The following is a 25454-nucleotide window of genomic DNA, read 5'->3' as shown; positions in this document are numbered from 1 at the left end:
TTTCTGTATCTGCATGTGACTTATCTGACCACATCACACTATGCTGCGGGCACAAAACTTTCTAAGAGACCAGAAGCTTAAGCATAACCTGAGGAATCTAGTAAACGAATATGGAAACAGGCCAACAAGTATCGGATTGGATATTCAAGACAACACAAGCAGTGCAATTTAATAAGTATTTATTGAATTAGCCTCATGCAGGGCACGTAATAGTATCTTTCAAAGTTGGATATTTTCCCCCTTCAAGTTTTAGATATTTAAGTATTTAGATATTTAAACTAAGCATCCTCCTTGAAAGTGGAAGATTGAAATTTATAGCCTCTCATTACATATTAGTCACTTACAGTTACTTACATATTCTACTTGTATAAAGACAAATATAGGAAGATAGCTATGTTTATTTCTATGTTCAGTTTTGTTACAAATTCTCATTTTCAATTATTAACAATGTATGGGAATTTAAATATGCCTTCATCCATGCTAAAGATGGCCGGTCCTAAACTACACCGTTAACTTCAAATGTGACTTAAAACAAACCACAGCACATTAAATGTAATTAAAAGATAGAGATTGTTAGATAAAAAGGCAAGTCTTTAGGTTGCTTAAAAGAAATACACCTTCAATATTAAGAGCCAAGTCGATAAGGAGCATAAAGATGGCCATGACAGACCATTTTAAACGAATTAAGATAAATCTGCTGGAACTATAATAGTAGGCAAAGTAGAATCAAGAATGTAACTTTTCATAAAGAGATCAATTCATAAAAGACATAAAAATCCTAAAGTTTACATAATTAACAAATCTTCAAAACACACAAAGCAAAAACTGATAAAATGACAAGGAGAAATAGACATTTCCATAACTATAGTTGAAGACTGATACTACTCAACCAATAATTGATCAACAAACATAATTGTATGGAACACTTCAATAACACTATCAACCAAATCAACCCAACTGACAATTTTAGAACACTCTCCTCAGCAGAATACATTCTTTTCAAGTGCACATGGAAACGTTAACCAAGATAGACCATACCACAAGTCTCAAGAAATTTGTAAGGATTTGATTCATACAAACTATATTCTCTGCCCACAAAAGAATTACAAATCATTAACAAAGATCTCTGCAAAATCCTTACTTGGAAATTAAACAACACTTTTAAATAACATGTGGTCAATGCAAACATCGAAAAGGAAATTACAAAGTATTTTAAACTGAATATAAGTAAAAGCACAAAATTTATGAATAGACTGCTACTAAGCCATAGAAAGGCAGAAATTTAGAGCATGAAATTGTATTAGAAAAGTCCAATTTGTGACCTCATGTTCCATTTTCAGCAACTAGAAAAAAACAAATTAAACCCAAAATAAGGAAAAATAGTATTTCAGCACACATAAATAGAGAAAGAGATAATGGAGAGTAAAAAAATCCATGTTTACTAAAACTGGCTCTTAGAGAAAAAAAAATCCAATCAGACTCTAGTCAGAATGGCCAGGGGAAAAAACTGGGTAGATAGGGCTTAAACTATATTTCAAATAAAAGAGTACATAACTACTGGTCTTATTCTACAAATACAGAGAGGATTTTGAGAAGATCATGATCAATTTTCTGCCAAAAATATTCAACAACTCCAGTGATAGGATAATGACAAATTCCTTCTAAGACAAAGACTTAACTCAAACAGCTCTGTATTTATTATAGAAAATGAGTTGGCAATTTGAAAAACTTTCCCACAAATCAAGGGTTATGGAATGTTTCTCAATACATTCTATGAGGTCAAAACTAGACATTATATAAAGAAAGCTGCAGACTAGTACTCTTTGTGGAGCACAGACATATCAATTCTGAAAGAAAAGTTATCACACAAAAAGATAAGTATATTTAAAATAGACATCAACAGGAACACAAGTTTTGTTTTACATTTGAACCTTCGTCAATACTCTTAACCTTATTAACAAACTAAGCAAAATTATAGAATAAACTTACTGAACTCAGAAAAAGCATTTGACCAAAGCCAAAATTAATTCCTGATAAAACTTTTTGTCAATGTGGAAATAAAAGAAAACTTGTTCTACATAACCAAGGACATCTACAACTAATATAATTAATGGTGAGATTTTTCTAAGATCAGGAAAAAGACCAATTTCTCTTACGCTTTCATGTAATATCAAACTGGGCATTTTAGCCAGTACAATAAAACAGAGAAGAGGGGATAGGTTTACTACTTCTAGGTTTATTCACACATTTCTCATACATGTCAGAAGCCACATGTGTCACACATGTCAAAGTTGAAGATCTGACCCAATCTACAAAAAAGCTACCATAAGTACTGAGTGGATTAGTAAGGCAAGAAATGTGATCAATAAAAAGTTGAATTTGCACATCCTAGCAATGAACAATTGGGAATTGAGATTAGGTAGTATTTACAGTAGCTTCAAAAATATGAATTTCTTAGGCATGAATCTCAGTTGTGTAAGGCCTGTGCACTGAGAAATATAAAACACTGCTAAAATTTAAGAATACCCAAGGGAGACTTATACCATTTTTTATGAGTCAGATGATTCAATGATAGTATGTCAGTCAGTCCTACCAAAATTCATCTATAAATGTGATGAAATCCCAATTCCAACATTATTTGTGTAAAAACTGACAAAACCTCCTAACAAAATCTAAGGTTCATAGGCCACTGTCTAGGATGTTAATTAAAATATTGCACGTATTAAAGATCAACAGTATGAAGACGTGGAAATGAGGATAGCCATACCAAGGACATAAAGTCAGACTAAATAAAATAAACCTGACTATTATTTTCTGTTTCATTTGGTGCTAAACACCAGAGATAAGCAAATCTCTACATTTGAAGGGGTTTATGTAAATGTTTGAGACTTATTACTACTGTGTTTGATCTTCAAATTCAAAGTAAAATAAAACTGTCTTTGGAAGTATTCTAAAGTGTTCATCAAATGACCATGAAGAAAAGTGGGAAAGCAATATAATCTGGAGCAAAAAAGAGGTTACTGAGAATAATGTACTTGTGATGGTTTTTATACTAATGTGAAAACAAGACATGAGTACTTTACAAAAGTTTCGCTTAAGTCATAAATCCTGAAAATATGTAGATATATTATTTAAATTAAGTGAATCTGAAAAAAAAACGTTATTTGGATCTAAGGAATCTAGAAGACTGAATCTTACATGGAAATTTGAAAGTAAGAAGTTTGAATTTTAAAGAAATCAAGCTTACTATCCAAAGCTATACTAGTAATACCTGTAGCAAAATCAAACTGCAATTCCTTAATCCAAATCCAAATCTACTTACAAATCTATTTACAAATCTATTTTCATCTGAAATTTATTGTGTCTTTGCAGAAGTTAAAAATCTGTCCAAAGACCAAAGAGGGGTTATTATATATACTGGTGATTATAAATGTGTTATGATGCTTGTATTATCATTTTATGCACTTCAATAAAATAGAAACTATAAGGTCTAGATATAAACAAGTATCGCACAATAAAAAAAAATAACAGTCCTCCCTTTTGCACTACAGATGGGAATGCAAACTGGTGCAACCACTATGGAAAATAATATGGAGGTTCCTCAAAAGTTAAAAATGGAACTACCCTATGACCCAGCAATTGTATTACTAGGTATTTACCCTAAAAACACAAAATTGCTGATGGAAAGGGCACATGCACCCCAATGTTTATAGCAGTGCTATCGACAATAGCCACAATATGAAAAGAGCCCTAATGCCCATTGACTGATGAATGGATAAAGAAGATGTGGCATGTATCAACAATGAAATACCACTCAGCAACCAAAAATAATGGAAATCTTGCCATCTGCAACAATGTGGATGGAACTAGAGTGTATTATTCTAAGTGAAGTAAGTCAGACAAAGACAAATATTTTATGATTTTACTCACATGTAGAATTTAATAAACAAACCACATGAATAGGAGGAAGGGAAGCAAAAATAAGATAAATACAGGGATTCAAACCATAAGAAAATCTTAAATACAGAGAATAAACTGAGGGTTGCTGCAAGGGTGTTGGATAGAAGGGAGGGGTTAAATGGGCAATAGGCATTAAGGAAGGCACTTGTTGGGTTGAGCACTGGGTGTTATATGTAAGTGATGAATCACTAAATTCTATTCCTGAAATCATTATTACACTGTAGGTTAACTAACTTGGACTTAAATAAAAATTTTATTTATTTTTAATTTTTTTAATGCTTATTTATTTTTGAGAGAGACAGAAACAGAATGTGAATGGGTTAGGAGCAGAGAGAGAGAGGGAGACACAGAATCCAAAGCAGGCTCCAGGCTCCGAGCTGTCAGCAGAGAGCCAGACATGGGGCTCGAACTCATGAACCACGAGATCATGACCTGAGCTGAAGTTGGACACTCAATTGACTGAGCCAACCGGGTGCCCCTAAATAAAAATTTTTTAAAAATGAAGTTCTCTGAATATCCTAGAAGACACCCTACATACTGGGTTTCCCTTTCCAATTGCCAAAATAAATCATCTTGACTAATCAGTCGAGGATAAATTGATCTGTTGGCACTAAAGGCCTCCTCCTGAGAAAGTAGAATCTACTCTCTCCTTGAAACACGTTCACCACCACAAGTGAAGGGAAACAGACTCACTCGCATTCTTTTTCAATGAAGGCTAATAATCTCCACCCCTTCTACTACACAGTCCATAGCAAGTAATATTGCCATTTGGGAGCCATCACTGCCAGATGTTCCCAACTAAACCTCCTGCGGAAGATTATGACAAGTCCAATCACACACCTAAATGTATAGAAAAAGTCTATTATAGGCAACAATTGCATCAAGCTAGGAGCAGTTACACATAGGATGATGGTAAAGTCAGAAAATCGCCATAAGTCATACACAAAGCTATCAAAGCTATCAACGGATACTGGTGATGGATGAAGTCAGAGAGGGCAAAATGGTAAGTTCTCGGTGATACAGCACGTGTCTTATTCTAAAATAAACAGATTATGAGACTTAGTCAAGAGCAAACAAGAAGCTAAAAAGAGATGTGACCACACAGGGAAGAAATTATTACTATAAATCTGGTGTATCTGCCTTAGATGTCAAGGACACCTCAAAACAAAGATTATACCCATTGTACTGGCAGTCTTCAGAACTGATCTTTTTACTTGCTTTAAGCACTTAGCAGGTCAAGTTCACAGGAAGCCTGCACATTAAAAAAATAAAGAGGTTCAAGGCACTCGGGTGGCTCAATCAGTTAAGTGTTTGACACTTGATCTCGGCTCAAGGCATGACGTCACCATTCCCGAGCTTGATCCCGACGTCAGGCTCTGCACTGATAGTATGGAGACTGTTCGGGTTCTCCCCTCTTTGCTCTGTCCCTCCCCTGCTTGTGCTCACACATGGGCATGTTCTCTCTCTTTCAAAATAAATAAACTTAAAAAAATAAAAGGGTTCACCTAGCCTTTGGCAACAATACTTTCTTCTTAAATGTCCCCATCAGATTCTGCCACTTGCTGAAATGTGCCACTAAAATATTTAAGTCAAGCTTTGAAAACTTCCACTCACGTAGAAATCTAAGATCAACTGCTATATACTTGAGATGGAGATTTAACCCCTCTCCAGCAAGAAGATGTGAAATACAAAGTCCAAGGTCTTTCTTCAGAGAGTCCCAAAATGTGTAGATTATAAATAATGCAAACAACACTTAAAGTGGAGTACAACGTATTAAGGTGTTACCTTTGTCCTTTGTTTTAGGACTTGTGCTCACTGTGGATTATGCAAGGGTTGTTAACCCATGTTTCAAAACATATTCTATTTTTTCATAGGATTTATTGTTGTAGTTACTATATGATCCCATTCAAGTTAGTATTTGTATAGAATATAAAGTTAAGGACAGAAGTTTTATTTTTTCCCATATGAACAATTTCCAGGACCATTTGTTAAGACCATTATAACCCCTTTGGAATGGCCTTAGTGTGTTTGTCAAGCATCAGTTGACCATTTAAACGTAGGTTCATTTCTGACCATTCAGTGTGGCTTCATCGATCCGTGAGTCCACCCTTAAACAAACACCAGGCTGTTTTCATTACTTCAGGTTTATACCAAGATTTTAAGCACTTGCTGTCTTCCAACTGTTTTCCAAAATTGTTATTACTATTGTAAGCACTTGATGTGATCATATGAATTTTAGAGTCGGTTTATCAAGTTATATTAATAAGTATCACTGGGCTATTGGTATGAATTTTATCAAATCTAAAGGCAAATTCAGGGAGAATTGGATTTTTTTAAATACTATCTTCCCATGTATAAACATTTTCCTTCTCCAGCTTCTCTTTAATTTTTCTCAGCACTATTTCAGTGTAGAGATCTCGAATGTATTTGAAGCATACCCATTAGTACTTAATGTCATTTGATGCTAACATGGTTTTTAATTTCCAATTTTTGCTGATCATACAAACAATTGAGATTTCCTTATTAACCTTATATCCTACAGACTATAGTTTCACTAGGAGACCTTTTATAGTCTCGAGATTTTTGTACTTGAAATCATGTCACTTGCAAATGGAGACCTTTTCACTTCTTTTCCACGGTCTACGCCTTTTTCTTTGCCTCTCATAGTAACTGAGATCTTTGGTACAACACCAAGTATAAGTGGTGATCAGAGAAACCCCTGCCTTCTTCTTAGAAGGTATTCATCTTGTCAGCATCAAGCATAATGCAAACTTGGATTTCTAGGGCGAAACCTCTTGCTGCAGATTTCTTTCTAACGCTAGCTTGTTGGGAAACTGATCAAGGAAGCGGACTGACTTTTTTTTTTTAATTTTCATTTTAGTCACCTGGTGCTCATCATAGCAAATGTACTCCTTAATCCCTATCACCTATTTCACACAGGGCCCTACCCATCTCCCCTCTGATAACTATCGAGAGCAAATTTAGGGTTAGGAGTCTATCTTTTGGTTTGTCTGTTTCCCCCCCACCCACTCTGCTTGTTTGTTTTAATTCCACATATTGGTGACATCATACATATTTGTCTTACTCTAAGTGACTTATTTTGCTTTACATCAAATTTTCTAGCTCCATCCATATCCTTGCAAATGATAAGATTCCATTTTTTTTTATGGCTGAATATTCTGTTGTGTGTACATTCACACACACCCTACATCAAGAAGTAGGATTGGGGCGCCTGGGTGGCACAGTCGGTTAAGCGTCCGACTTCAGCCAGGTCACGGTCTCGCGGTCCGTGAGTTCGAGCCCCACGTCGGGCTCTGGACTGATGGCTCAGAGCCTGGAGCCTGTTTCTGATTCTGTGTCTCCCTCTCTCTCTGCCCCTCCCCCGTTCATGCTCTGTCTCTCTCTGTCCCAAAAATAAATAAACGTTGAAAAAAAAAATTAAAAAAAAAAAAGAAGTAGGATTGAATTTTGACCAACATTCTCTCTCTCTACTGAGATAGTAACTGATTAAGGAAGAAAAATAACTATGTAACAATGATTTCACTGCTGGGGTAAGTTCTATTTGTTGCTATTTTTATGTTGCTGCATTTGATTTGCTAAAGCATTCTTAAAGACTATCAGGTCTATATGCTTACGAGGATTTGCTCTGTTGTCTTGCTTTCTTGCACAGTCTTGGGTGTTGTTTACACATTAGAGTAAATCTAGTCTCCTAAAAGGAGTTTGAATGTGCTCTACTATTTGTGTGTGTATAATAGATGTTACTGCTTTCACCATAGAACTTACCGAGTCATTAGATCTCTTCTTAAGAACTACAGCAATAAATGTCATCAGATTAATTACTGAATCCTGTAATGAGATACGGTGGCTTAATGACTTCCTGGAATTTTTTCCCATTTTCCTATGTTAATTAGAAAAAAATTGTACATCATTTTCCTTATTAAACATGGGGATTAACAAACTTGATAAGATGCTAGATATTTATAACTTTGTATATGATACATTCTGTGACAACTGATTAACTCTTACTGCAGTACCAAAACAGTGTCAGACAACATGAACATCGGGATGCCTGAGGCTGGATTTGGCCCAAAAGCGATAGTTTGCTGAACTTTGTGGTAAGTATCTGTAGCATCTCTGATGATAGGTTTTATTCCTGATAGTGGCAATTATGTCCATCGAGGTTTTCAAAATGTTTTTGGTTTCACTGGTTTATTTTTGTGACCTGGGTTTTTTTGTTTTGTTTTGTTCGGGTTTTTTTTTTTTTTTGCTGTTTTTGTTTCCTCCCTTCTCTTCATCCGTGTCCAGCTTGCTCTGCATGCTTCAGTTTATTGTAGTTTTAGTGTGAATCATTTATTTGGAATCTTTCTTCTGTGCCAATATAAGCATCTAATGCTATAAATATCCCTGTAAGCATGGCTTTACCTGCACCTAAGAATTGGATACGTGGGATTTTTTGAACTCCAAAACATTTAAAAATTTTTTTTTTCCTGCTTATTTATTTTTGAGAGAGAGGGAGAGACAGAACTTGATCAGGGGAGGAGCAGAGAGGGGGAGACACAGAATCCGAAGCAGGTTCCAGGCTCTGAACTGTCAGCACAAAGCCCAACAGGGGGCTCAAACTCACAGACCGCGAGATCATGACCTTAGCTGAAGTCGGACACTCAACTGACAGAGCCACCCCGGCACCCCATGAACTTCCAAACATTTTTAAAGGCCATTTTTCATTAGATTTATGACCAATGAATCCTTTAGAAGTGTACCATGTCATTATCTACTGTTTGGGGATTAAGTGTCCTATTATTGATCTCTACTTCCAAAATGGTCAAGGAACTTACTTTTTCCTTCTTCAATCCTTTAAAAATTCAAGACCTATCATATGCTTCAGAATATCACCTATCTTGATAGGAATTTTAGAATAGGGTCTCCCTGTGGGTTTATCAGCTAGATTTGGTTTCATTACCATTGTTTTCTCTAAGTTTAGAATATACATCATCTTCAATTATATAGCACTTCACATATAGGTTAAGAGCCTTACAACTTGGGATTTCTGTTTATCCCCAAGTTATATGCTACATCCATGTAAGTTAGAAACCTGCAGGAGACCACTAGAGCGTTTAATGTTAAAGGGAGTTGTTAAAGCACTTTAAGAAAGCAAAGAAAGAAAATGGAGGTTTTTGTAAAAGCAAATACAGGATCTTGCAAAACAAGTAATATATTAACTTCAGAGGAGGCGTGGTTCCTGTTAACTGCTAGTGAAAACTCAGGAGATTCAAGGATTCAAACAGTGTCCATGCACTAGACAAGATGAAGGTCACAGACACTGGCAGAAGGCTTTCAACAGAGGTGAGAATAAGGCCTTTCGGCATGGACTACAACACCAACAAAAAAGACAAATACCCGAAGTACAGACGACTTCTAAGTTTTGTTACTAAGGCAAACAGGCGATTTCTCAACATTTAGGGGCAATGTGGGCCTATTTTTGCACATACGTGTAGCCGTTCCTATCTTGTCCTGTTTTATTTACTTAGTTATGATACCATGTTCAACTGCTCCTTGTTTTAAGAGTTTAGATCTTGTTCAATATATATTGATACAAGTAGATTTAATGAATTCTTTTATCTGAACGGTATTCTGATTTAGGATTGTGTGGCATCTCTACTGTGTTTCTTACTCAATTTTTCTTCTTCATTTGCTATTTATCAATATTGATGCAATAAACATCCTTCTACATGTCATTTTGTTAGATTTACATATAGAATTAAAGTAGCTGAATCCTGTTATATGTATTTTATCAGATATTGCCCATTTTTCCTGTAAAGTGCCCACAATAATTTTCATCTCCACCCATAATAGGGCAGTCCATTTTCCCCTCACCCTCACCACTTCTGTCAGTCTTAGATTTTTGCCAATAAACTCCATCTTATTGTTTTCTTGAGTTTCTGCAAATAGCAGTTTCTAAACATACAGCTAGGTTGAAGACCATTCCATATATACTGACCATTTTTGCTTCCCTCTCAACAAATTCCTATGCAGATACTTTACCTACCTTTGAAAGGTTCCTTTTTTTTTTCATACTGACTGGCATCAGTTTTATGTTCACACACAAATTTTGCCTGTTCTATCTATTTACCTATTTTCTCCCAGAAAATGATCACATGAAGACTATTTCTCTTTATGCTATCAACCTTAAGATAGGGAGCAGCCTCCTTAAATATGCTTCCCTCTGCAGGCCCCTGGGTGGCTCAGTCATTTGAGCATCCAACTTTGGCTAAGGTCATGATCTCATAATTCATGCATTCAAGCTCCAGAGTGGGCTCTTTGCCGTCTCCCTCTTTCTCTCTCTCTGCCCCTGGATCACATGCTCTTTCTCAAAAATAAACATTTGTATCATATCATAGATGTATATGCTTCCCCCTCTTTGACTACACCTACTAAGTGCCAAGCAAGGTGCTTCAAGTCCTAGTCTCCTGAGCTTCACATTATCTGCTGCTCAGGGAATTGTTCTGTCTCCCTGTTCAAAATGGCTCCCCCTTGGGGCACCTGGGTGGCTCAGTCGGTTAAGCATCCGACTTCAGCTCAGGTCATGATCTCCCAGTTTGTGGGTTCAAGCCCCACGTCAGGCTCTGTACTGACAGCTCAGAACCTGGAGCCTGCTTCAGATTTTTAGTCTCCCTCTCTGTCTGCCCCTACCCCACTCACACTCAGTTTCTCCCTGTCTCTCAAAAATGAATAAATTTTTTTAAAAAAATAAAAAAAATGCCTCCCCCTTTTTCTTAGATGCCCAGCTCTGTGCCTTGGCTCACAGCAATGAAGGGAATGCTCAAGTACCAAGCAGCCAGACTGGTCCCTTGGCAGTGCCTGAGTTCATCTCCCTGTCAGGTGCTCCTAAGGCCTCTTCTGCTTCTAGGATCTACGACCTCCAGGCATCGATCTCCCTCTGTGTGTCTGCCATCATTTGGCAATTTCTCCCCTGTAAGCTCTCAACATCTATAATATGCTACCATTTCACTCTTCAGTATCATCTTACAGCATTCACTCTTCAAGAATTCCTCATTTTCTGCTCCTCTGAGAATTCTTCCCCCCACATCCCATCACAACTACTTGTGTTATCATTGCATAGGTTATTTATATAGTTTGGGAGTAGAAGAACCAACTTTCAAGCTTAGAAAACACTGGTTGGTCCTAGGCCTCACCATTTCAGAACATCCTGGAGGGGAGAAACAGCCTCAGCAGTTTTACTACAAGGGAACATTGGCTTCTGAAATCTCTAAGAAATCACAGGCACCCTTTATTTGCTTTGTAAGAAAAGGGACTAATCCATGAAAAGATCAGACAAAAGCCATCAAGTGTATTTCCTCCTATCACCATCAACTTTTGGATTAGTAAATCCCAGGCCATACCCTGTAAGACAGATAAAATAACTGCAAATTCATTAATTCCTTAGAATTAGAAATTAACATTTAGAAATTAACAATGCTTACATGAGATTACTGAATTGGCACTTTAAATAAGGTCGTAAAATTTAAAAAGGAAAAAGTACTTTCAATTAAAGTAGGTAACTTTTAATGTCTACACATCTGTACTATGTGTTTTGCTTTCTTTTCCTTCTCAGCTCATAGAGTGAAGATGCTTTCTCAACAGCTCATATTGGTACAAGGTATAGACCACTGTAAAAAAGGGCCAACTAAATATATGTAACAAGAATTTTGCGATAAAGATTTCTCTAAGTAAGAGCTACTAACCTTCCACACTCCTACCCACCCACTAAATGGATCGGAGTTGTTCAAATATTTGGGGAACCCTGTGGGGGTGGGGGAGGCAGAATAAAATCGGTGGAAGGAATCTCAGATGTTTTGAGCATACACTGAAGCAACTAGTCCATGTGCCAGGCCTAGGCTAGGCCATTGCTCCTCTTTCATGGAGAGACTAAGTTCACGTTGAAAAATCACATATCCCAAGGTCAGCCAGCCAAAACCATGTGTTTTAAGTTGAGGGGGACACAGTCTAGTCTAAGGATGGATGCTAGCAGTTTATACAGATCCCAATAAGAAACAGAGGCCAGTAGGCAAGCTAGGATGAGTATACAACCATCTGGAGAGAGAGGGAAAAAATAAAAGGAAGCTTTAAAAACACATACTCAGGCCAAATACCAAAATTAAGTCCGTTTCTGATAATATCAGGGTCAGATTTATAACTCCCCAGGTTGAGAAACTATCCCACGTGGATACGGAGTCTGTATTTTCAAGCCTCGTAGCCCCATCCACCAAAAACACAGAACTTATGTGATTTTACATACATCTACAAGTTAATCGATTCCTTCTATCCTTCCACTGCTACTTCACACCAAAGAATCTTCTTCAGGAAACAGTTACCAAATTCATACTGCCTGGAAAGAAGTACTTTAAAGAATTTCTACCTCCAGGTACTTGAAAACAGATCCATGTTACAAATTATTGTTTCCCAAGGGGATGGGTTCATGATGGTGGAGCAGAATGGAAACTCTCAGCTTGTCTCATTCCTGAAACGTACCTAGATCAGCACCAGAACACTTTGCACACCTAGGAAATTGATCTGAGGATTAACAACAATCTGCATAACTTGAGCCACAGAACTTGGCAAAAAGATAAAGTTTAATTTTTTTAAATAGTAAAATTAATTTAAAAAATTAAAAAATCATGTGTTTTATTTTTATTTTTATCCTATTTCAATTTCATTTTATTCTATACATTTTTTTAGTTTTTAAATTTTTTCTTACCTTGATTTCTTTTTCTTTCCCTATTTTCTCTATGCCATCAAGCTTCTCTCAACAAGGAAACCAAAACACAACTAGGATCTAGCTTCCTTTATTTGATTTTTTGTTTTAAATTTTTAAATTTTAATTATTTTATTATTTTTTCCTCCTCCAAAAGGACAAAAAGAAGGAATTCACCCCAAAAGAAAGAACAGAAAGAAAGGACACCCAGGGGCTTCATCAACACATATAACATCAAGATGTCTCAACTAGAATTTAGAACCATGATAAAGAGAATACTGGAGGTTGAACAAAGCATAAAATCCCTTTCTGCCGAGATTAAAAAAGTAAAATCTAGTCAAAATCCAATTAAAAAGGCTATAACCAAGATTGAATCTTGAATGGATGCCATGGGGGCAAAAACAGACAAAGCTGAGCAGCAAATCAGCAAGACAGAAGACAAAATTATAGAAAATAAAGCAGAAAAATAAGGAAGCAAAAGGCACAAGAGCATGATACAAGACTTCAAGAACTCAGTGATTTGTTAAAAAGGAGTAGCATCCAAATCATAGGAGTCCCAGAAGATGTAGAAGGAGATAAAAGAGGCCCAAGAGTTATTTAAGCAAATTACAGTAGAAAACTTTCCTATCCTGGGGAAGGGCAGAGACATCAAAATCCAAGAAGCACAAAAAACTTCCAACAGATTCAACAGCAATTTACCATTACCAAGGCATACCATAGTCAAATTCACAAAACACACAGATCCTTAAGAAAGGATCAAGGGGAAAAAAGACGTTAACCTTGAAGGGAGGACAGATCAGGTTCGCAGCAGACCATCCACAGAAACTTGGCCGGCCACAAAGGAGTGGTGGGATATATTCAATGTGCTGAATCAGAGAAATCTGCAGCCAAGAATTCTTTATCCAGCAAGGCTGTCATTCAAAATAGAAGGAGAAAGAAAAAGTTTCCCAGACAAACAAAAATTAAAGGAGTTTGTGACCACTAAACCAGCCCTGCAAGAAATTTTAAGGGGGACTCCCCTGATGGGAAAAAGACAAAACAAAACAAAACCAAGAAACAAAAGACCAAAAGCAACAAAAACTAGAAAGGAGCGGAGAACACCACCAGAAATTTCAACTCTACAATGTAATGGCAATTAATTCCTATCCTTCAGTACTCACTCTAAAGATCAATGGACTAAATGCTCCAATCAAAAGACATAAGGTATCAGAATGGATACAGAAACAAGAGCCATCAATCTGTTTACAAGAGACCCATTTTAGACCTAAAGACACCTTCAGATTCAAAATACGGGGATGGAGAACCATCTATCATGCTATTGGTGGCCAAAAGAAAGCCAGAGTAGCCATACTTCTATCAGGTCTTATATCTAGACCTTAAAATAAAGACTAATAAGAGATGAAGAAGGTCATCATATCATAATTAAGGGGTCTATTCACCAAGAAGACCTCACAATTGTGAACATTTATGCTCCAAAAGTGAAATCACCCAAATATATAAATCAATCACAACATAAAGAAACTCATTGATACTAATACCATAATCATAGGTGATTTCAACATCCTATTTACAGCAATGGACAGATGATCTAAGCCGAAAATCAACAAGGAAACAGTAACTTGGAATGACACACTATGGATTTAAATATATTCAGAACATTTCATCCTAAAGCAGTACAATACACATTCTTCTGGAGTGCACATGGAACATTCTCCAGAACACATCACTTTCTGGGACACAAATCAGCTCTCAACAAGTACAAAAAGATCAAGATCATACCATGCATATTTTCAGACCAAACACTATGAAACTCGAAATCAACCACACGCACACACAAACTGTGGAAAGGTAAATACTTGGAGACTAAAGAATATCCTACTCAAGAATGAATGGGCCAACCAAGAAGTTAAAGAGGAAGTTAAAAAGTACATGGAAGCCAATTAAAATGGTAACAGTGATAACACCACAACCCAAAACCTCTGGGATGCAGCAAAGGCAGTCCTAAGAGGGAAGCATATAGCCATCCAGGCCTTCCTAAAGAAGGAAGAAAGGTCTCAGATACGTAACTTTAAGGTGTAAGGTTAAGAGCTGGAAAAAGAACAGCAAATAAAATACAATACCAGCAGAAGACTGGAAATAAAGATTATAGCAGAAAGCAATGCTATGGGGGAGGGGGAGGAGCCACACAGAACAGATCAATGAAATTAGAAGCTGGTTCTTTGAAAAAAATGACCAAAATTGATAAATCCATAGCCTTATAAAAAAGAACACAAATAAGTAAAATCATGAATTAAAAAGGAAAAATCACAACCAGCCCTGCACAAATATAAACAAGGAGAAATTATAAGCAACTATATGCCAAAAAATTGGGCCATCTGGAAGAAATGGACAAATTCCTAGAAACATAGAGACTACCAAAACTGGAACAGGAAGAAATAGATAATTTGAACAGACTCATATCCAGTAAACAAAGTGAATCAGTAATAAAAAAAAAATCCCCCAAAACCGAGAGTCCAGGGCCAGATGGCTTTCCAAGGGAATTCTATCAAACATTTAAAGAAGAGTTAACACCTACTATTCTAAAACTGTTCCAAAAAGATAGAAATGGAAGGAACACTTCCAAACTCATTCTATGAGGCCAGCATTACCTGGATTCTAAAACCAAAGACCCCATTAAAAGGAAAACTACACACTAATTTCCCTTATGAACATGGATGCAGTAATTCAGAACAAGACACTAGCCAACGGGATGCAATAATATATTAAAAGAATTATCCACCACCATCAAGTGAGATTTATTTCTGGGAAGCAGGGCTGGCTCAGTTGCTGCAAATCAATGTGATACATCACATTAATACAAGAAAGAATAAGAATCACTTGATCCTCTCAATACATGCAGAGAAAGCATTTGACAAAATACAGCATCCTTTCTTGGTAAAAACCCTCAACAAAGTAGGGATATCCTACATTGGAAATCCTAGCCTCAGCAATCAGACAACACAGAGAAACAAAAGGCAGCCAAATCACCAAGGAGGAATTCAATTCTCACTCTTCCCAGATGACAGGATACTCTATGTGGAAAACCCAAAAACTCCACCGTAAAACTGCTAGAATGGATATATGAAGTCAGCCAGGTTTGCAGGGTATAAAAAGACCAATGTACAGAAATTGGTTACATTTCTTTACACCAATAATGAAGTGACAGAAAAAGAAATCAAGGAATCGGTTACATTTACAGTTGCACCAAATCCCCTAAAACACCTAGGAATAAATCTAACCAAAGAGGTGAAGAATCTATTACACTGAAAACTACAGAAAGCTTATGAAAGAAATTGAAGACGACACCAAAAAACTGGAAAAACATTCCATGCTAATGGATTAGAAGAACAAATATTTTAAGATATTGATACTACCCAAAGCAATCTACATATTCAATGCACCCCCTATTAAAGTAACACCATCATTCTTCACAGAGCTAGAAGAAACCATCCTAAAGTTTGTATGGAATCAGAAAAGACCCTGAATAGCCACAGCAATCCTGAAAAAGAAAACCAAAGCTGGAAGCATCACAATTCCAGACTTCAAGCTCTATACAAATCTGTAATCACCCAAACAGTGTGGTACTGGCACAGAAACAGTCACACAGATCAATGGAACAGAATAGAGAACCCCTAAATGGACCCACAAACATATGACCAACTAATCTTGGACCAATCAGATAATAATTTACAATAGAAAAAAAGGCAGTCTCTTTAGCAAATGGTGTTGGGAACACTAGACAGTGACATGCACAAGAACAAACCTGGACCACTTTCTTACACCACAAACAAAAATAAACTCAAAATGGATGAAAGACCTCCATGTAAGACAGGAAGCCATCAAAATCCTCGAGGAGAAAGCACGCAAAAACCTCTTTTATCTTGCCCCCAGCAATTTCTTACTCAACACGTCTCTGGAGGCAAGGGAAAAAAAAGCAGAAATAAACTCCTGGGACCTTGTCAAAATAAAAGCTTCTGCACAGCCAAGGAAACAATCAGCAAAACAAAAAGTCAACTGACACAATGGGAGAAGATATTTGCAAACAACCTATCAGATAAAGGGTTAGTATCCAAAAATCTATGAAGTACTTAACAAACTCAACCCCCCAAAAACAAATAATCCAGTGAAGAAATGATCAAAAGACATGAAGAAACACTTCTCCAAAGACATCCAGATGGCCAACCAACACATGAAAAAATGCTCAACACCACTCACCATCAGGAAAATACAAATCAAAACCACAAGGAGATCCCACCTCACACGTGTCAGAAGGGCTAAAATTAACAACCCTGGCAGCAAAAGACAGTGAGGATGCAGAGAAAGAGCAATACTTTTCACTGCTGGTGGGAATGCCGACTGGTGTAGCCATTCTGGAAAACAGTATGGAAGTTGCTCAAAAAAATGAAAATACAAGTACCCTATGAACGAGCAATTACACTACTAGGTATTTATCCAAAGGATACAGGAGTACTATTTCGAAGGGGCACGTGCACCCAAATGTTTATAGCAGCACTATCGAGGGGCACCTGGGTGGCTCAGTCTGTTGAGTATCCGACTTTGGCTCAGGTCATGATCTCACGGTCCGTGAGTTCAAGCCTGCATCAGGCTCTGTGCTGACAGCTCAAAGCCTGGAGCCTGCTTCAGCTTCTGTGTCTCCCTCTCTCTGCCCCTCCCCTACTCTGCCTTTGTCTCACTGTCTCTCAAAAATAAATAAAAGTAAAAAATATATATATATGTATATACATACACATATATATACATATAATGTGTGTGTATATATAAATATAAATATATATATATATATATATGTGTGTGTGTGTATATATATATATATATATATATGGCATCACTATCAATAGTAGCCCAAGTATGGAAAGAGCCCAAATGTCCATCAATGGGTGAATGGATACAGATATATATACACACACACACATACACATACATACACACACACAATGGAGTATTACTTGGCAATCAAAAAGAATGAAACCTTGCCATTTGCAACTATGTGGATGGAACTAGAGGGTATTATGCTAAGCAAAATAAGTTAGCTAGAGAAAGACAGATATTCTGTGATTTCACTCATATGTGGAACTTAAAGCAGATGAACATAGGGAAAGGATGCAAAAATAAGGTAACAGTGAGACAAACCATAAGAAACTCTTAAACACAGAACAAACTGAGGGTTGCTGGTGGGGTGTGGAGAGAGTTGATGGGCATTGAGGAGGGCACTTGTTGGGATGAGCACTGGGTGTTATATGTAAGTGATGAATCAGTAAATTCTATTCCTAAAATCATTATTACACTGTATGTTAAGTAACTTGAATGTAAATAATATAAATAGATATTTTTTTTAAATATTTTATCATTTATTTTGAGAGTGAGAGACACAGAGCACATGCAGGCGAGGGGCAGAGAGAGAGGGAGACACAGAATCCAAAGCAGGCTCCAGGCTCTGAGCTGGCAGCACAAAGCGTGAGGCGGGGCTCGAACTGTGAACTACCAAATCACGACCTGAGCTGATGTTGGGCACTTAACCGACTGAGTCACCCCAGGTGCCCCAATAAAAAAAATAATTTAAAAAAAGTAAAAAAAAAATTTCCTCTAGACTTCCCTTTATTATTACAAACAACTTAAAAATAGGTTTCTCAAATATAGCATTTTTCTCCATAAATCATCTATTATTATACCCATTACAAAAGCACTTTTTCAAATTGAATACTTATTACCAAAGTGATTGAACCTGCATGGTTTTCCATTCCAAAATCATTAGTCGGAAAATATTCAGCTCTCAAGTACTTTGCAAGGCAGCAAAAATTCTGTATACTGAGATACACTGAACAGTTCTTCCTACAAGGTAGTTGTTTCTATAATTAACTTGTGCTTTCTAAAATGAAGTGGAATGTGTTAATCTTAAGTTTCACTCTTCTAAACATAGACCATCCCACCTTTTCCTGCTTAAGTCCTAGATGGCCTGAAAGTTGTAAATGCGCTTATGAGATTGTAAAAAGAAAATCTGTTCCCTGTTTCTAGCTGTGCTTAAAACACAGACCTGATGTTTTTCCTGTTAGGAATTATGAGTTTGCCCTGGGTCATTCGTTGCCTGGTTCAGCTGGACCCCCTGTACCCAACAGCACGTATTTTAAAAATGAATAGCTAAAGGCAATATGGTTGTCATGCCACTGGTTGTCTGATAGAGAAAAAAGAAACCCCTCCCTCTGAAGCTACGGCTAGGATGACGGGGGGTGGGGGGGGAGGGGAGGGGACAGAATAGTCACAAATCCCAAAGAAACCTAAGAATAAAGGGTCCTAATAGCGAGCCACCTCGGAGAAATCAGATCAGGAACATAGTCTTAGTTTCAAGGCAACTCTAGGGACTTCTGCAGAGAATCTGTAGATCTTCACCAGAGTCATCCAACATCCCCCTAGCAGATTCCTATGGCTGCTGCCACAAACTTCCACAAACGCAGTCTCTTAAGACAACAAAAAATGAGTTAACTTACCGCCAAAAGTCTCATGTCAAGGTGCATGGCAGGGAAGAATTCCCTTCCCGTGTTTCTCAGTGTCTAGAGGCTGCCTGCACATCTTGGCTGATAACCCTGCCTTTAAAGCACCCGAAACTCCTAATTCCACCACCAAGATACCTACTAGTGCTCTGGGCCCTTTTGTAAGTCCCTCCCTTTTATAAGTACCCAAGGTTATTTGAGCCACCTGGACAATCTAGGCTAATCTCCCCATCTGAAGATCCTTAACTTGATCACCCTGGCCAGCTTCCTTTTAGGGTGCAGTGTATTCACAGATTCTGGGATTGGGGAGCAGACGTCTTTAGGGGCCATTGTTAAGCCTACCATCTCGAAGTTACACTTAGCGGGACATGTCTGCTTGAAATCAGCTGGGGGCTTACACAAGAAAGACGGGACACGGAGACCTTCTGGTGACTCCGAACAGTAGCTGAGATGGAGGCGTAGCAGGGCCTATTTGATTTGTGTATCTTCTCACAAAACATGTGTGAGAGAGAACAGCGATTAAGAAGGATGGAACTAAAGAGCTTGCTTTTATGGTCACAGTCAGAAATCCATACATACGTTTGTGTAACGCTTTCCATACGCCAACCACTGCGGTAGGCACGTGATACACACCACCTTGTTTGACACATCCCTGGGTGTCCTCAGTGACCAGAGCCACGTGTTATCCCTGCTGCACGTGAAGCCTCACCCCCGATGCTGCAGGAGATGGAGGAACCCTGGGAGGAGCCCCACCGCACTTGACTCAGAAAACCTGTGCTCCGCTCCAGCCCACCTGCCCTGCAGGCTGTGGGGAAAATAGTTACTGAGAAGGGGAAAGAACTCTTTCCACCTGACTCTTCTTCCTCCTTCATTGCTCTGAGTCTCAAAGGAAAAAGCTGTTTGCTTCTTCTAGAAGATTTGAGGACAGCAATCATCCAGGTCAACTTTTCACTTAGGAGCATTTCCTACCACAGGTTTTTCCTGAAAAACCTTGTCTCCTATCACTGATGACTTTGACCTTTTAGCGTCTTTAAGTCCCCTCCTCCGGGAAACTGCCTTGGCCACCCTATGTGACTCTGATAGTTCTTTTGGTTGTTGGTTTTCTTTATTTATTTCAACACACTTCATTGAAATATAATTGATATAAAGGGCTTCCATGAAAGAGCGCATTTCAGTAAGTCTTGATAAAGGTATACACTGATGGGAACACCACCCAAATCAAGATACAGAATATTTCCATCACTTCAAAAATTCCTTCCTGCACCTTCCCAGTCTATCCTCCTCCAGCCCTAGACCCAGGCAGCGCTCACCTGTTTTCTTTCAGGGTAGACTGTATGAGGCTTTTCTTGAGTTTAATGCGAATAGAATCATACAGTACACACCCTGTTAGGCCTGGCTTCTTTCACTCAGTTTAATGTTTTTTGACATCCATGTCGTGGCATTCTTCAGTAATTACTTCATTTGTAGTGCTGAGTCATGGTCATCCACAGTTGCATTTTCAAGAATTTAGAGCACATTGATACGAAGGGTACTGGACTTCATAGCATGGGCTGTGAAGAACAAAAGAGAAAGCTTGCTATAAACTCACAGTATGGTACCCACAGAATCTAGCAAAAAAACTATCAGGTTTGCATAAAGCATTTTGTCGTGTAGATAATTATTTTATTGAAAACACATCATCTCCTCACGTAATAAGGTATAGAATTCCGTATAGTAGTATGACTCCTGCCAAGCAAAGGGTAGTTTTAAACATTGCTTAGCATGAGTTTCCTTTGGCATTTTCATTTGGCACTTTTAAAATAAAACAAAAACAGTTTATCCTCTGATATTTGCAGGGCCATTACAGTACACTCTAAATATAATTTAGGGATTAAAACCTGTAAAATTTATTCAAAAGATCAGTTATATACGTACATATTCAGAGATTTAATCATTTTCTTATGCTGGAAATGACAATTTAATGGGTTGAGATGTGCCTGATATTATTTGTTGACACTCAGCATATTTCACACCATCCTACACTCTGCTGCATGTGAGGCATCAATTCTGAACACTTGACTTGCAAATCTCTCTTGCCAGGAAGGTTGTGGACAGATACCACCAGGAATCTGTGGCTTTAGGAAAGTGGAAGCAATCATTCTCAAGTTGCAGCTGCAGGCAGGTGCATGGGTGTCCGCAAGGTGTTGAGTTGGGATTACCCTGCGCATTTGGGATGCCCTGTTGAGACTGCTCTACTGTAGTGCAATCACACTCAAGACCAGTGAAGAGTGGCTTTCCTACAACCCGTGGACTCCCCTAATGTTTTCCACTTCTCAGACTTTTCCAATGGTTTTATTATCCTTTGACTTCCTGCGTGAAAAGCGTTACTGTTAGCAGAAGGCAGCAAAGTCATGGCATCCTAACATCTAAAAGGGGGGGAGAAAGATAATCTGCAAAAGTTTAGCTTTCCTTTAACTCACTGGATAGCTGAAGGTCGTAACATAACTAAGGCAATTGAATACCAAAGAGTAGTAAGTCCCTAAAAGAAGAGGCACTCGAAGAAAGTCTCCCTTCGATAGAGCAGCAGGAGAAGAAGAGGTGGCTGCCATAGAGGTGGGCAAGAAGAAATCGGCTAAAACTGCAAAGGCTGAGTGTGGTGAGCATATCAGTTGAGAAGGTCGCCTGGGAGTCCTACACACAAAAAGGATTTCACACTCCCTGAAATCTCTTCCTCACGCTCCTGCATCACTTGCTCACTTAAAAGACTGGGGTCAGGACAGAGGACCCGTGAGAGCCACCACTGAGGAAACACACTTTTCTTATACAACTTTCAGAACCCCAACATCATCCTCCAACTAAAGAACGTTTGACTATGGTTTAGAGGCTCAGGTAGGACCAGTGGAATGTCCTCTCTCTATCAGGGGCCAACTGAATGTCAAAACCATGTTTCTCAGGGAATTTCAAATGAAAAGCAACAACCAAAGACTCAAAAAACCAGTGAAGATTTTCATTGTATCTCTACTTAATTTCCTGTTAGCCTTTGTTTAAGGCAAATGTATCTTCAAGAATGACAGTGTAATGTCATTAGGCAACCAGGTGAGGACTCTAATTGTTCCGATGTTTTATCTTTGCAGGTGCAAACTAACACAACCTCTGGTACCTGAGATAAAGCTATCTATTTGAAAAATGTGTTGTTTCTACCAAGCAAGAAAGATGTACCTTACTTTTCACTTGATTAGAATAGAAGTAAGTACTCAGTCTTGCCTGAGCATTAAGTCATCCTCATCACTGTGATGGACTAACCTTGACCATCTTGATACCAGTTTGGACAGGGCACTATTTTGTCAGATTGGTCGCAGATTGATTAGGTCTGCTGATCTGCAAGTAATGATTATCTTACGCTATTTAACAAGTAATGCTCTTACCGGAGAGGTAAAATAAATGGAAATCAAAGGACAACCAACTTAGTGAAGGTTCTGTGAGTCTCCTTGTCTGCAGTAGGTTGAAATTGTCTCTCCAAGGACAGAAACAAATGATAAAAACGAGTGTTTTGCAATTTTCAGCTCTAAGAAAGAGACACAACTTTCTGGACTGTGAAAGTTATGTAACACAGCATAGTGGACTAATATGACCCATTTACCAAAGAAACCATAAGGCTACCAAGAATCTGTTGGCCAAGAACAAGAGCAAGTTGAGGGCACTGAAAACAACTAAGCCACTTGAGCTCTAGGAACCAGATTGGTGATGCTCCAAGTGCCAATATGGTTGGCATGTGGAGCCTCTGGAAGATCTGATATGACAAACACTGCAATTTGAGGAAAGCAGGCTCTCTTCTACCAATAAAGGTTCACCTTTGATGACAGTTTCTGGCTTAATGGTGCACACAAGATGCAGAATGCTTGACCGAGTCACTCAGTGACCTTGTGATCTGACCTGCCTATCAGAAAAGACATATAGAGGAGGAGCCAAGATGGCGGAACAGCATGGAAATTTTTGTGTGTCTCAAGTACATGAAATACAGTCAGACCAACACTAAATCATCCTACACACCTAGAAAATTGTTAGGAGGATTACTACAACAATCTGCACAACTTGAACCACAGAATTCAGCAGGTACTGACGCAGAGAGGTGAATTTGGGGAGCAAGAAGCCGTGGAGGATAGGGAACAGCTTTTGTGGGCAGAGAGAGGACAGAGACTGGGGAGGCAGGGAGAATATGGGAAAAGCACTCTTCCCCAAAAGCAGCTGGAGAGAAAGTGGAACATTGGAAACAGCCACAGGGACTAAACTAAAAAGGGAGAAAGGAGAAAGGAGAGGGTTTAAATTCCATTAAGACTGTGAACAGTGGGAATGCAAAGGCTGCAACTCCACAGCTCCATACCTGGCGGTGCTCTGGTGGGAAGGGCGAATCCCCAGGAACAGAGCAGGTCCGGGAGGTTCTCGGACCACATGGGGAAAAGCGGTTCTACTTCTGGAAGGACATTTGGTAGACTGTTGAAGCCACCTGGTCCCAGCAGACCCCAGAAAATGGCCACATTCGCTGGTGCTGGAACAAGGTCATGGAGGGTGAAGCCTGGTGCCAGGTGTGTGTTGGGATTTTCCATAATCCCTGAGATGCTGCTGCTACACTGTCTCGCGAACATTTTCTGGGACGGGCTGGCACCTGGCCACAGTCTCGGGGCACCAGCAGCAGCAGGGTCCAGCGGGTGTTCCTGGGTACAGCCGACATTCAACCAATGCTCATTCAGCCATTGCTCAGTGAGACCCTCTCGCAGAGGGGCGGAATGGGGCAAAGCCGCAGTCCTTCGGAAGTAAGGGGCCGGGGAAAACAGCCACATCTGAGACAAAACTCAGAAGAGGGGTACTGCCTGGGGCCTGGTCACGGAGAGTGGAAAAGCGGGGAGTGGACAAGAGCTGAAGACAAGAGGACGGGTGCATGATTGCTGACCCGGGAGAACAGACTGGGTAGCCGCGTGCAGGCAGGGGCACTGCTCCCGCACATGCGCATAAGTACCTACAAGCTCTGCAACAATCCACCCCAAGAGGCTAGCAGCGCCATCTAATGGAGAGCAGAGCCATTACACTGAGCCCTGCCCAACTGGGCCAACTTTGCTCTTCAAGAACACAAGTCTCGCCACCGGCTTGTTTATGGACTGTGAAGCGCTACATAGACTGACTTCTAGGGGAAAACAAAGTAATTTCAGTCCTACTTCAATCTGTTAGGTCCATCTATCCAATTTTCTTTCTGTTTTTTTCTTTTTCTCTTTTGCACTCCTTTTCTTTTTCTTGATTACAGAAAGAGAAAAAATTCATTTTTATTTTCAATTTTTATTAAAAATATTTTTCTTCAATTTTTACTATATTTTTTACTTTTGTGTAAATTTTTTCAAATTCTATTTTACTTCCATCATTTTATTTTCATCTACTTCAGTGTATTCACCTTTTCAAATTTTCAAACAATTTCCTTCTTTTTCTTTTTTCTCTTTTTCGTTTCTTTTCTTTTTCTTGAATGCAGAAAGAGAAAAACTTCATTTTTACTTTCAATTTATATTAAAAATATCTTTAATTTTTTTTACTATATTTTTGCTTTTATGTAAATTTTTTCAAATTCTATTTTACTTCCATCATTTTATTTTAGTCTACTACAGTGTATTCACTTTTTCAAATTTTCAAACGATTTCCTTTCTTTTTCTTTTGTTAAATCTTTTTTCTCTTTTTCGTTTATTTTCTTTTTTCATGAATACAGAGAGAAAAAAATTCATATTTATTTTTAATTTTTATTAAAAATATTTTCCTTTAATTTTTTTCTACTATATTCTTTACTTTTGTGTATATTTTTTCAAATTCTATTTACCCTCATCATCTCATTTTAGTCTACTTCAGTGTATTCATTTTTTCAAATTCTCAAATGATTTCCTTTTTTTTTCCCTCCCTTTTTTTCTCTAATCTGTCAAACAACTTTCAACACCCAGACCAAAACACACCTAGGATCTAGCATCATCTATTCGATTTGTGTGTTTGGTTTTTTTTTTTAATTTTTAATTTTATTTTTTTATTTCAATTTTTTAAATTTCAGTTTTTCTACCTGATTAATTCCTTTTCTCCCTTCAAAATGACAAAAACGAAGGAGTTCATCCCAAAAGAAAGAGCATGAAGAAACGACAGCCAGGGATTTAACCAACACAGATACAAGCAAGATGTCTGAACCAGAATTTAGA

At 38.2% G+C, this 25454-nt stretch overlaps 1 long non-coding RNA gene across 1 annotated transcript in view; it reads right to left on the bottom strand.

The window, feature by feature from the left end:
* Positions 1-25454, bottom strand: part of LOC128314313 (uncharacterized) — a 191859-nt gene that overhangs the window by 148317 nt on the left and 18088 nt on the right. Inside the window, exon 2 of the long non-coding RNA XR_008295804.1 lies at positions 20640-20807. This is a non-coding gene — a long non-coding RNA (uncharacterized LOC128314313). The remainder of the gene's footprint in view (positions 1-20639; positions 20808-25454) is intronic.

The sequence above is a fragment of the Acinonyx jubatus genome, chromosome B1 (assembly GCF_027475565.1).
Source record: "Acinonyx jubatus isolate Ajub_Pintada_27869175 chromosome B1, VMU_Ajub_asm_v1.0, whole genome shotgun sequence".
Lineage (NCBI taxonomy): Eukaryota > Metazoa > Chordata > Mammalia > Carnivora > Felidae > Acinonyx > Acinonyx jubatus.
Note: the sequence above shows the minus strand (reverse complement) of the source record. Positions and strands in the feature narration are given on the sequence as shown.